Consider the following 12000-nt stretch of genomic DNA (forward strand, 5'->3'; position numbering starts at 1 on the left):
AACAACAGCAACAAGTCTCGGGCATTGTGAATATTCAATGTTCAATGTCCCCAACACTGTCGAGCAGCTCTTTTTGACCAGCAATATGGCACCGTGAAAATGGTGACGTCACGTGGACAGCTCTATACAGTTACTCCCTACCATGGACACAACTTGATTTCGTCATGTTTGTGCCCAGAAAAGAACTCTCTGACAGCTACTTCTATATTAATCAAGTTTTGTATCCAATTTGTCTGTATTTGGTTAAGACCATCCCCTTTCTTCTGATTGGTTACCGCCATGTAGAAGGCGCACTTGTGAGAGCATGTGTTTTTTATGTTGACAGCGCTGGTTTGGGAGTGGAACAAGAAGGGAGAGATCTTTGCTATTGAGGGAGATAAGCTCAAGTCATTAACATAATGCAGAAACCAGTGCAATTTGTAGGCCGGTTCCAAATAAATGCAGAGGGTTGCGTCAGGAAGGGCATCCAGTTTAAAACTTTTCCAAACAAATAGAAGCGTTCATCTAAAGAATCCCATACCCTATTGGTCATGGCCTGGGTTAACAATGCCTGCTGTTAACCTGTAGGGTGTCAGTGGAAATTCTGCTACTGTGGATCGAAGACACAGAAGAGAATGAAAGCAAATTTGTCGGCAAAAGATGAAGAAGAATGCAAGGAGCCTATAACTGAGCGTAGGGACTTTGAATGCTGAGACTATGACAGGAAAAGCTCAGGAGTTGGTTGACATGATGATTAGGAATTAGTAAGGTTGATATATTGTGCATCTAAGAGAGCAAGTGGAACGATAGTAAGGCTAGAAGTTTAGGGGCAGCGTTAATTTTATTTTACGATGAAGTTGACAGGAAGAGAAATGGACTAGGGATTTTTTTTAAAGGAAGAGCTGGCTAAGAATGTCTTGGAGGTGAAAAGTTTATCAGATCGAGTGATGAGGCTGAAATTTTAAATTGAGGGTGTTATGTAATGTGATTACCGGCTATGCTCCACAGGTAAGATGTGACCTAGAGGTGAAAGAGAAATTCTGTAAGGAACTAGATGAAGAAGTTCTGAGTATCCCATACAGAGAGAGAGTTGAGATTGTAATGTGCAGATTGTAATGGACATGTTGGTAAAGGAAACTGGGGCGATTAAGAAGTGATGGGTAAATACGACAACCAGGAAAGGAACTTTGAGGAACAGATGGTGGTGGCCTTTGCAAAAAGGATGGAAATGGCAGTGGTGAACCCTTTTTTTTTACAGAAGAGGCAGGAACATAGTGAGACCAGAAGAGGGGAGATAGAAACACGCATGTGGATTACATTTTGTGCAAACGATGTAATCTGAAGGAGGATACTGACAGTGAGGAAGTGGTAGGGGAAAGTGTAGCTCGACAACATAGGATGATGTTGTGTCGGGTGACTTTGGTGGTGGGTAGGAAGATTAGGAAGATACAGGTAGATCAGAGAACGATGCGGTAGAAAGCTGAGAAAGGAAGAATTTTGTGCGACCTTTCAGAGAGAGGTGAGACAGGCTCTCGATGGACAGGAGGAGGACTCAGAAGACTGGACTACTACAGCCAAGGTGATCAGAGAGACCCAGGAGAGTATTTGGTGTGTGTCCTGGAAGGAAAGGGGAGAAGGAGACTTCATGGTGGAACCCCAAAATAAAGGAATTCATACATGGAAACAGATTAGCAAAGAAGAAGTGGGACACTGAGAGAACTGAGGAGAGGCGAAAGGAGTACATTCAAATCTGACGTAGGGCAAATTTCGAGGAGGCGAAGACTAAGCAAGAGGCATATGACAACATGTACACTAGGTTGGACACAAAAGAAGGAGAAAAGAATCTCTACATGCTGGCCAGGCAGAGGGTTAAAGATGGGAAGGATGTGGAGCAGGGAAGGGTGATTAAGAATAGAGATGGAAATGTGTTGACAGGTGCTAGTAGATCTAAATAGATGGAAAGAATACTTTGAGAAGTTGATGAAGAAAATGAGAGAGAAGAAAGAGTAGAAGAGGTGAGAAGTGTGATGGACCAGGAAGTGTCAATGAATAGTAAGGGGGGAGTTAGAAAGCCATCAAAGAAGAAGTTGCATGCATCGCTCCCATGTGATTTTGGCCCATTCCTTCACACAAGCAGACTTCATCCTGCAGGTTCCATGAGCTTCTATTCTGGATCTTGAGTTTCATTTTTTTACCATAGATTTTCAATTTTATTCAATTTCGGTGATTGGCTGGGCTATTCTTGCATCTTTCTTTTTTCTTTGAAACCAATTGAGTTCAGCCTTCCTTCAATAATGTGAAGTTTACCAGTACCATTTGCTGAAAAGCAGCCCCACACCATCATGTTCCCACCTCCAAACTTTACTGTTGGTATGGTTTGGTCTTTTTAGGGTGATGTGCAGTGCCATTTCTCCTCCGAACATGGTGTGGATTATGGAATTTAAACAGAATGTTTTGCTTTCATCAGACCAGACTATATCCCAGTATTTAGCTGGCTTCTCTAAATGTTGTTCAGCAAACTAAATGAGTTTTAAGCTCCCCACTACAGTAATTAAGTTTTGCGGGTTGAGCGTGCAACAGTCCATGGCTGGGGATAGTATTATTCCTTTTTCCTTGTGATGACAGTACCTTCTAATTCCAAGTGTTTTTGAAGTGGTCCACATGGTCCTTGGCTCTTGCACAACTTTTCTAATTATCCTTTGCACTCCTCTGTCAGAAATCTCTCGAGGAGCCCGTTATCGAAGCAAAGACTGTTTACGTTGGTATGATGATGATACTGTAATGCTATTATTATGATTTGCAACAAGTAGTTTGTGATGATCTTGAGAAAGCGCTTTGCTTTTACCCATAATGAGATGTGTCTTGACACCCACCTTGGCAATAATACATTTTTGTGGGCCATCAATTAAGACTGAACCAACTGACATTCATTTGCACTAACAAAAGGTTGCATTAGTGTTTGATTAGTGATAGATTTAAAATGTTGTATCGGGTTTCAATACCTTTGTGCATCTCCCTGTCTGGATGTCGTTTCACATTATTTCACACTACTTAATTTCTGACATAATTTATATCTGGTGAAAATTTCACATCAATAGCACATTTAGAAATATACTACGAAAAATTCTGACATCTTAAATCCTTATTTCAATCTCAGTATACAGTTAGTACCAGTGTTTAATCAATGTGGATGTAGTTCTCGTGATGTAGAGCGCCAGTTATACATGCTGTTTCAAATATGTTGCCCCAAGAATAAGGTTACCTAGTTATTAAAGAGACCTAGTAGAATTAGTAATATTTGCAATCCTGCAATCCAACTGAAGCAATGCTTTCCTATCAGTGATTGATAATAGCACTTCTGATGTTTGCTCCACCTCGTCTTCCACAACCAGTTTTGCTCCCATCCTAGCAGAGTGAATATGTCATACCCCACTGGACTTGTCGCGTGTAACCTGAAAATGGCAATATAAGGAGTAATTAACCCATCTGTTGCCTTTGCTTCTTGGGTATACCCAAAATGTTCATAGGTCAATGTGACTACCTAAATGTTTAGCCATACAAAATGATGAATTTAAATAATTGTTAATACACATGTACAAGCATTGTATACAGAAAGCATTCACAGTTCTTCATTTTAACCCAATTTTTGTTACACCCTTATTCCAAACTGGATTTAAAAAAAAAATCTTCATTCCATTCCAAAAATAAAAAGACAAAAACAAAAATTACATGTACACACAAATTCACAGCCTTTGCCATAAAGCTCAGGTCAAACATATTTACACTGATCATCCTTGAACGTTTCTATAGTTTGTTTGGAGTCCACCTGTGATAAACTGAATTGAATGGATATGATGTGAATAGGGTCACATTCAATGTTCCCTCGAATTTTTTACGTGTCTGAGCAAACACACTAAGGCCATAAGTGCTCCCTTTGACCACTGTGAGCAACATCAGATGTATGCACTGTGGTCAATCAGTGTCATTCATTGAAGTTATAAGGTTGATGAAAAGGTTCGGATTACATTCCCATCAGAACATTTTTAAGAACAATTTTGTGTTTTTGCAAACCTATAATGACAATGTCAACAGACAAAATCCATTACAATACAATTACATAACAAGCCAACTATTAACTATAAATTTGAAATGTCACTTCCGGCACAAACCTTTAGCCGAGCTTCGTATCCGCCACCGAAGCTCGTATCTAGAGAAAGCCTATGAGAGAGTACCACGAAAGGAACTATGGTACTCCATGCGAAAGTCTGCTGTGGCTGCAAAATATGTTAGAATAGTACAGGACATGAATGAGGGCAGCTGAACAGAAGAATTTAAGGTGGGAGTGAGACTGCATCTGGGATCAGCTCTGAGCCCCTTCCCGTTTGCGGTGGGAAGAATAGGCTGACAGATGAGGTTAAACTGGAATCCCCTTGGACCATGATGTTCACAGATGACAATCTGATTTGCAGTGAAACCAGGGAGCAGGTGGAGGAACAATTAGAAAGATGGAGGCATGCACTGGAAAGGAGAGGAATGAAGATGAGCCAAAGTAAAACAGAATATATATGCGTGAATGAGAGAGGTGATGTGGAAGATCGTGGGCATACTGGTGCCGATACCAGCTATTATTAGACGAGAGGCGAAGTACACCCTGAACTGGCTGGCTCCCAATTTATGTAACACAGATTTTAAACATATATGTTTTAATCTTATATTGGATATCGCACGTGAACATAAGGAAGTAGAATTATTTGATGAGTGGAATGACAGTTGACTCCCACCATGCTAGAAGTTGTCTGCAGCCTTGAGGCTCATGCTTGCCAGTGTCACTACTTTTCTAGCTGAACCAATGACATGGAATAAAAAGTGGACTGCGCATTCTGCATCCATCATTGGTTCCGCCATGGTCAACAGGCTTTAACTTCTGGTCAGGGATTCAGGTAAGGTCAACATACACACATTGTTATGGAAAATTATATGATAAATATATCATAATTAATTGTGAAGGTTAAGCTGAAACACACTTACCGGTGAAAAGTTACTTCTTTGCGACCACCTGCACGGTTTTGACAGTCAACAGTGCAACAAAAAAGCTAAATCATATTCCTATTAAATTCGATGTTATTATGTTTCACAATGTACAATTGTAAGGATGTCAATGACGTCAACTTTCACGTGAAATAGTACCCAAAGCAATGTTTTGCCCTGACCGGTAGTTGACCACGTTACAGGGGATTGGGGGGAGTTTTTATTCTACGTCATTGAACTGAACTAAGACATGCTGTCAACTGTTCCGGTCATGAAGTGAAACTATTAGTTTTACTACTTATTGTTTTTCCCAATCAGTTTGGTGTTGATATGTGTGACTTGTCAAAGGATCATAACTGTTCATGATGGCCACTTTACTGGTATTATGCCACTGCATCCCAAGTTTCTCTGTACTTGGTGAATTGTTGGCCCTCATTTCAGAACTTCTAAGGAAACTGGAAAATGATCAAGAACCCAAATGAATGAAGTGGGGTCAAATCAAACTAAAAATAAAGAAGAGCTGCTCTGGGACTCTTTCCTTATTTGTTTATTTATTGGTGAGTGTATGATTCCAGCCGTCAACATGTCACACAAACGAATACCAATTAGGTGATTAAAAAACGATCAATTGAGGGACTCAAAACATATGTTTAAGCCCTGAAAAGCCTTTTGAGTGGATGGAGAAACATTGAAGATACGTCTTCACGACTGATTTCAGCGATGGCACCGTAGTAGCGTTCTTACCATTAATCCCGAAAGAGCAAGAACAATAACAAGCGTAATTGAGCCAATCAACTCCACACATACAAATTCAGACACAGTTTGCTCTCGTTTTATCACATTGACGTGTATCGTTCAAGGTCTCTGGGACAATTCTGTATTTTGTGGGAAATTTTAATATGTCATATCAGAACAATCACAGATTTTTTTTTTCGTTTTTTTTTTTATTTTCTTAGCAAGCAAATCAATTACACAGACATATGTCGAGCTTTTGGGGTGGGGTGAATGTCGTGAAGAGAATTACATGCAGAGTTGAAGCTACATGGAAGGACTAGACTGCGGGGTAGGGGGGCAGCCACTTCTACCATGGACCCATACATATAAAAAACTTGTGTTAACGGGCAGATTTTGTCTTCTTCTTTGGCTAACCTGCCAGAAGACACACGTCTCGTGTGCAGCAGATACCTAGATAAGACCCGGACGTCTGTAATGCACATTCCTTTGTAATAAATCCATTTGCTGTTAACTTTTTCTAATCATTGGTCATATCTTCCTCGACTCGTGAACACACGTAGGTTCCAAACTCGCAAATCCCTACAACATCTATCTGATAGGAACTGAGAAGAAATGTCAACACTTGCATAGAAGCGGAAAATGTCGGCTTGGATGGGTTTTGCTCTCCGAGACAAAAGAGTCTGAACAGTTGAAAGAAGTGTAACAATCATGACACACGGGACTGCATAGATGTGTTGTGACCTGTTACAACCACTAGATGGCAATAATGCCAAAGGCACAGCCTTGTGACGACAGCGCTCCTTCTGACCTTCTCTGTACTTTTCCACGAGCATCCTCAAGGCAAATTGTGCATCTGTGGTACTCTTTCTAGCCATGAAACCATACTATTGCTCGCAGATACTTACTTCTGTCCTGAGTCTAGCCTCCACTACTCTTTCCCATAACTTAATTTTGTGGCTCATCATCTTTATTCTGCAGTAGTTTCCACAATTCTGAAAATCACCTTTGTTGTTAAAAATGGGGACTAGGACACCTTTCCTCCATTCTTCTGGCATCTTCTCTCCTGCTAGTATTAGATTAGGATCTCAGATGCTTGGTCCACTCAAATATGATTTGCATTTTCAAATGTGGGCGTGAGCAGGGAAGGGTCAGGTATTCCAACATGTACATTCAATTTAACATTGATTGAGATGTATGAAGGAAATTTACTTGGAGTCCTTCGTATATTTTTGTGCTTACAACGTTTTCCAGGTTAGGGTTTTGAGCGTACGCCATGTTTCAAAAGGAAATGTCTCTGTACATGAGCCCCCTGAAATTACCAGGTACCGTTGTCACAACGAAAAGAAAGTAATGCATTCCACCGCCATGGCCTGCATATATGTTTTCCACACGAGCTCCCGTTGCTGAACAAACAGGATGTCAAAGCTTGTATAAAGTTTCTAGAACAACATGTGGACAAGCCAGTTTAATACTGGGACAATATCATTTGGTCTAATAAGAGCAAAATTTAACTGTTTGGATGTGATAATGTACGTTACGTTTGGCGGAGAAATGCCACTGGACATGAGCCTAAAAACACCATACCAACTTTGAACTTCGGTGGTGGGAACATGATGGTGTGGGGCTGCTTTCCAGCAAATGTTATTGGTAAACTTTACATTATTGAAGCAAGGATGAATGGGCAAATGTAATTTGTGACAAAAAATCTTCTGCATTCTACAAGTATGATGAAAGTGAAACGAGTGTGGGTATTTCAACAGGATAATGATCCAAAATATACTACCAAGGAAACTCTCAATTGGTTTAAAAAAAAAAAAAAAAAAAAAAAGATGCTACAATGGCCAGGCCAATCACCTGACTTGAATTCAACTGAAAATCTACGGAAAGAACTGAAACTCAAGATCCATAAAAGACGTCCATGGAACCTTCAAGATTTGGAGACTGCTTGTGGGATCTATCCGCGTAGTAAGGTAAGGTAAGGTCAGGTGCTCCCTAGTACTATGTATATCAGGGGTCCTGAATGCGTCGATCGGTCGATCGCTAGACAGTCTTGGTCCGTCGCGGGACGCCGTGCCCCCCATTTTTTTTTTTTTTTTTTTTTTAAGTTAGCAAATGGTCCCTAGAAACTGCGCGCGTGTGCAATTGTGCACTGATGATGCAGTCTCGCAGATATTCTGCGTTGTGTGCGCAAAAAAAAAAAAAAAAATCCAATGCAAAATGAAAGTATAACATACAACTATTCAGTTTGTGGTATTTTGCAATGTGATTCAATGAGTGAGGAATGACTGGTTGTTACATCCAATGGCACAATTCACATGCATACTGTAAAAAATGAAAAGAAGCCGCAAGTTTATTTTAGGCAGCACACGGAACTTTCTCTAACAACGACCGCTGCTCCGCCATACTCTCTTTTCCGAGTTTACCTTAAACCCGCCAGCCACCCCCTCTTAAAGACGTACACTCACAATTAGAAATGTTACAGTACTTACGCAGCCCATCAATGTGTTTTATAATGGACGAGATTTTATCTGTTCAGAGTGGGAAAGGTCTGGTCTGAAGACAAAGTAGCAGACGTTCCCAAGACGTCTGTAGTCACACCGTTTGGGCTGTTCGAGTTTCAGAGGATGCCATTTGGACTCAAAAATGTGACCCAGTCTTTCCAACGGTTAATGAATTCGGTGCTCAGAGACTTGCCCTTCGTGTTCGTCTATTTGGACGACATCCTCGTTGCCAGCTCCTCGTGTTTTCGGGGTGCCGTGCTGAGCCAGGCTGCTATGCTGGCCTACCCGTCCTCCGGGGCCCCCGTCGGTCTCACCACCGACGCGTCAGACTATGCCGTTGGGGCCATATTCGAACAGTGGGTCAGCGGCGCTTGGCAGCCGCTTGCCTTTTTCAGCCGTCAGCTGGTCCCCAGGCAACGCAAATACAGCACATTCGATAGGGAGCTCCTCGGCCTCTGGCTGGCGATCCGTCACTTCCGTTCCCGACTGGTAGCCGTGAGTTCAAGGCATATGTGGACCACGAACCCCTCACTTTCGCCATGTCCAAGGTGGCCAAGCCTTGGTACACTCACCAGCAACGCCAACTGTCAAACATCTCGGAGTACACTATGGACATTCAACACATCGCCGGCAAATCCAATGTGGTCGCAGACTGCCTCTCCAGGGCGGTCGTCGGCACTGTGCATCTGGGTCTTGACTACTCCCGAGCGGACCAGGCCTCGGACCACAGGGTGCAGACCTGGGTGGCCTGTCAGCGTGCTAAGGTTCATCGTCACGCAAAAGCCCCCTTGGAGTTCTTCACTGTCCCCGAGAGGAGGTTCGACCACGTCAACATCGACTTGGTGGGTCCGCTTCCTCCCTTGCACGGTTTCACCTACTTGCTCACCATGGTGGACAGGACGACCCGCTGGGCCGTAGCCGTTCCCCTCTCCTCGATGACGTCGTCGGACGTGGCCCGGGCGTTCATCGGTACGTGGGTTGCGCGCTTCGGGACGCCGTCCAACCTCTCTTCTGACTGTGGCCCTTAGTTTACCTCCGAACTCTGGAACACAGTCGCTGAGAGTTTGGGGCTCAAGATGCACCGCACTACTGCCATTCACCCCCAGGCAAACGGTTTCCACCGCTCCATGAAAACAGCCCTGCGTGCCAGCTTGACGGATGGCAACTGGTTGGATAAGCTTCATGCTCAGCCTCAGGTGTGCCCCCAAGGAAGGACTGATGTCCTCGTCCTTTGGGGTTGGGGGGGCCAGCTTTTCCCCTCGACCCTGCAGGCCCCGGGCCCCTTGACTCAATGGACTGTGCGGCCCCGCCCCTCCTTGTCCCCGGTAGTGCACACCCGTCGGGGTCGGGCCATTGTCCCTCCATGGCACAGGGCTTTTCACTGTAGGTGAATTCTGGGGGGGCTTGTGTGGTGCTTTACATAATTCACCTCTGGGACCTCGAGTTAGGTTACGAGGTTCCGCACAGACATGATTGGTAGTTACGACTTCTGGTGTTAGTGTGTTAGAGAGTTCCCGCCGTAATGGGTTCACTCTGTTGATGTCTGCATTAAAATGAGATTTGCTCCTGTGTTCAACACTCCGCCTCCGACTACTTTTCTTGGGTGCTACAGTGTGTAATTTTAAAATTCCACGTTGGCACAGCCTGATCCAGGATAAAAGTACAGACAATACAGCGCACAAAAAGCTAATACTGTATTTTAAATATAGGAGGCAACATAACATTAACCTTAAAACGGATTGGGAGCATCATCATCATCCCCCCCCTCCTCGCAAGAGGCTGGCTGCTTGAAAAGTAGATCTTGAGGTAAAAAAGTCTGGGAACCCCTGATCTATATATATATTTTTTTCGTTGACATACACGAGGGAAGACTTTCTAACATTCAGGGAATTTTTGTGGGACTTTTCTTTAACTCTCACAAATCTGCTCAGTTTTTCCCCGAAATAATCACAGAGGCAGTGACTGCAGTCTTTAGTGGATAGAAGGGGAGGTGATGTCACAGAAGGAAGCGAGCCAGCATAAAAGTGAGGCTCCTAAAGAGAGGACACAGATTTGCGTTCTCGTCGAGCCACCCGGTGAATCTACACTCCCTTCCCAACAAAATGGAGGAGCATCATTTTCTGATGAAGACCTGCAATGATTTCGGACATTCCACCGCCCTGTGCTTCACTGAAACTTGGCTTTGTGGGAGTGTCCCCAACGAAGTTGTTATGCTCCCTGGCTTTGATCTTCACCAGCGTAGTTGGCAGGGACAATAAAAGGTAGTGTGATAAGCTTCTCTATCAACGAACAATGGTGCATGGATGTCACACAACTCAGCACACACTGCAGCACACTTTTATAATCGTGTTTTTGAACTGTAACCCACTGTACTCGCCACATGAGTTTGCCTCCTTTACACTTGAAGTTTTTTTTATAATATAGTATATAATATAGTGGGTCACTGCTAACACTCGCCGAATAAGTAAATGAAATTGAAAAAAATAAACAGACTCACCCCTCATTATTCTAGGAGATTTTAATAAAGCCAAACTCAAATATGAACTCCCTAAATACAAGCAGCATATCAACTTTCGTACCAGGGAAAAAAAACACTTCATCACCGCTCTACTACAGTAAACCATGCATACTGTGCCATAACCCACACAGCTCTGGCCTCCTCTAATCGATGCTTGATCTACTCACTACCCACATACAGCGAAGTACTTAAATGCATGAAGTTTTCGGTAAAGTCAGTGGAAAAGTGGACCAATGAAGCAAGAATATTGGGGTTCACTGCCAGGAGCACTTGGCTGACTTCATGCTCACCAACAGTGAACGTGGGTTTGCAGGAGCAGGGAGGGTGCCAGCAGAGCAGGGCTCATGGGTGCTTTTTCAAAGTGGTGAAAGAAGCTGTTTAGCTCTTCTCCCAGTGTTGCACTCATGTTCTCTGGTGTTGTAGCACAGCCTCTGAAATTTATGATGTTGCAAATTTCCTACCACACCTCCCGCATATTGTTGCTGGACAGGTGGGACTCTATATTTTATAATTCACTTTTGCTTTTTTAACACCTCTTTTCAGATCAGGTCGAGCAGACCTGTAGAGGTCGCTGTCACCTAACCTGTGGGCAGTATCACAGCCTCTGAGGTGTGTACGGTCCTGGGTGGTATGCAGGGTTTATTTTTTTTTTGTCCACAGGTAAATTAATGATACAACACTTAATGTAGTCCAAGGTCGTAACAGTAATGTGATTCCAAGTCCTGTTGTCTGAAAAAAGTCCCCGTTCATTTGTGTGAAACAGTCCTTCAAAAGAAGATGAAGATTATCACACCAGGAAATTACTGTCCATACACCTGAGGGGATAATGGGCTGGGGAGAGCAGAAAGGGGAAAGAAGGGGAAAAGTGGTCGGAATGGCCGAGGTAGGGGAGTGGTATGGCTCTGGACGCGTGCTTGATGTTGGTGTAGACATGATCCTAAGTATTCTCTCCTCTGGTGGAACATTTAAGGTGTTGATAGAATGTGGGGAGCGCGGTCTTAAGATTGGCCCTGTTAAAGACTCCTGGTACTATGTGGCCACCATCAGGGTGAGCTCTCTGATGTTTGTTTATGGTGTCATGCAGATGGAGATCACCTTGTTTACGTTAGCGCTGGGTGGCTTATACACAGCTGTAATTAACACTCCTGTTAGTTCTCTCGGTCGAAAAAAAAGGTTGACATTTTACAGACATGGACTCAAGATCAGGAGAGCAATCCCTGTCCACATTAGTCCCATTTT

At 43.3% G+C, this 12000-nt stretch overlaps 1 protein-coding gene across 2 annotated transcripts in view; it reads left to right on the plus strand.

Moving 5' to 3' along the window:
* Positions 1-10284: 10284 nt before the first annotated feature.
* LOC133492446 (protein-tyrosine kinase 2-beta-like) overlaps positions 10285-12000 on the plus strand; it is an 89465-nt gene continuing 87749 nt past the window's right edge. For both annotated transcript variants that reach the window (XM_061804645.1, XM_061804636.1), the window contains exon 1: positions 10285-10504. The gene's annotated coding sequence lies outside the window, so the exon portion shown is untranslated. The remainder of the gene's footprint in view (positions 10505-12000) is intronic.

Source organism: Syngnathoides biaculeatus, chromosome 2 (genome assembly GCF_019802595.1).
Source record: "Syngnathoides biaculeatus isolate LvHL_M chromosome 2, ASM1980259v1, whole genome shotgun sequence".
In the NCBI taxonomy this organism is placed as follows: Eukaryota; Metazoa; Chordata; class Actinopteri; order Syngnathiformes; family Syngnathidae; genus Syngnathoides; species Syngnathoides biaculeatus.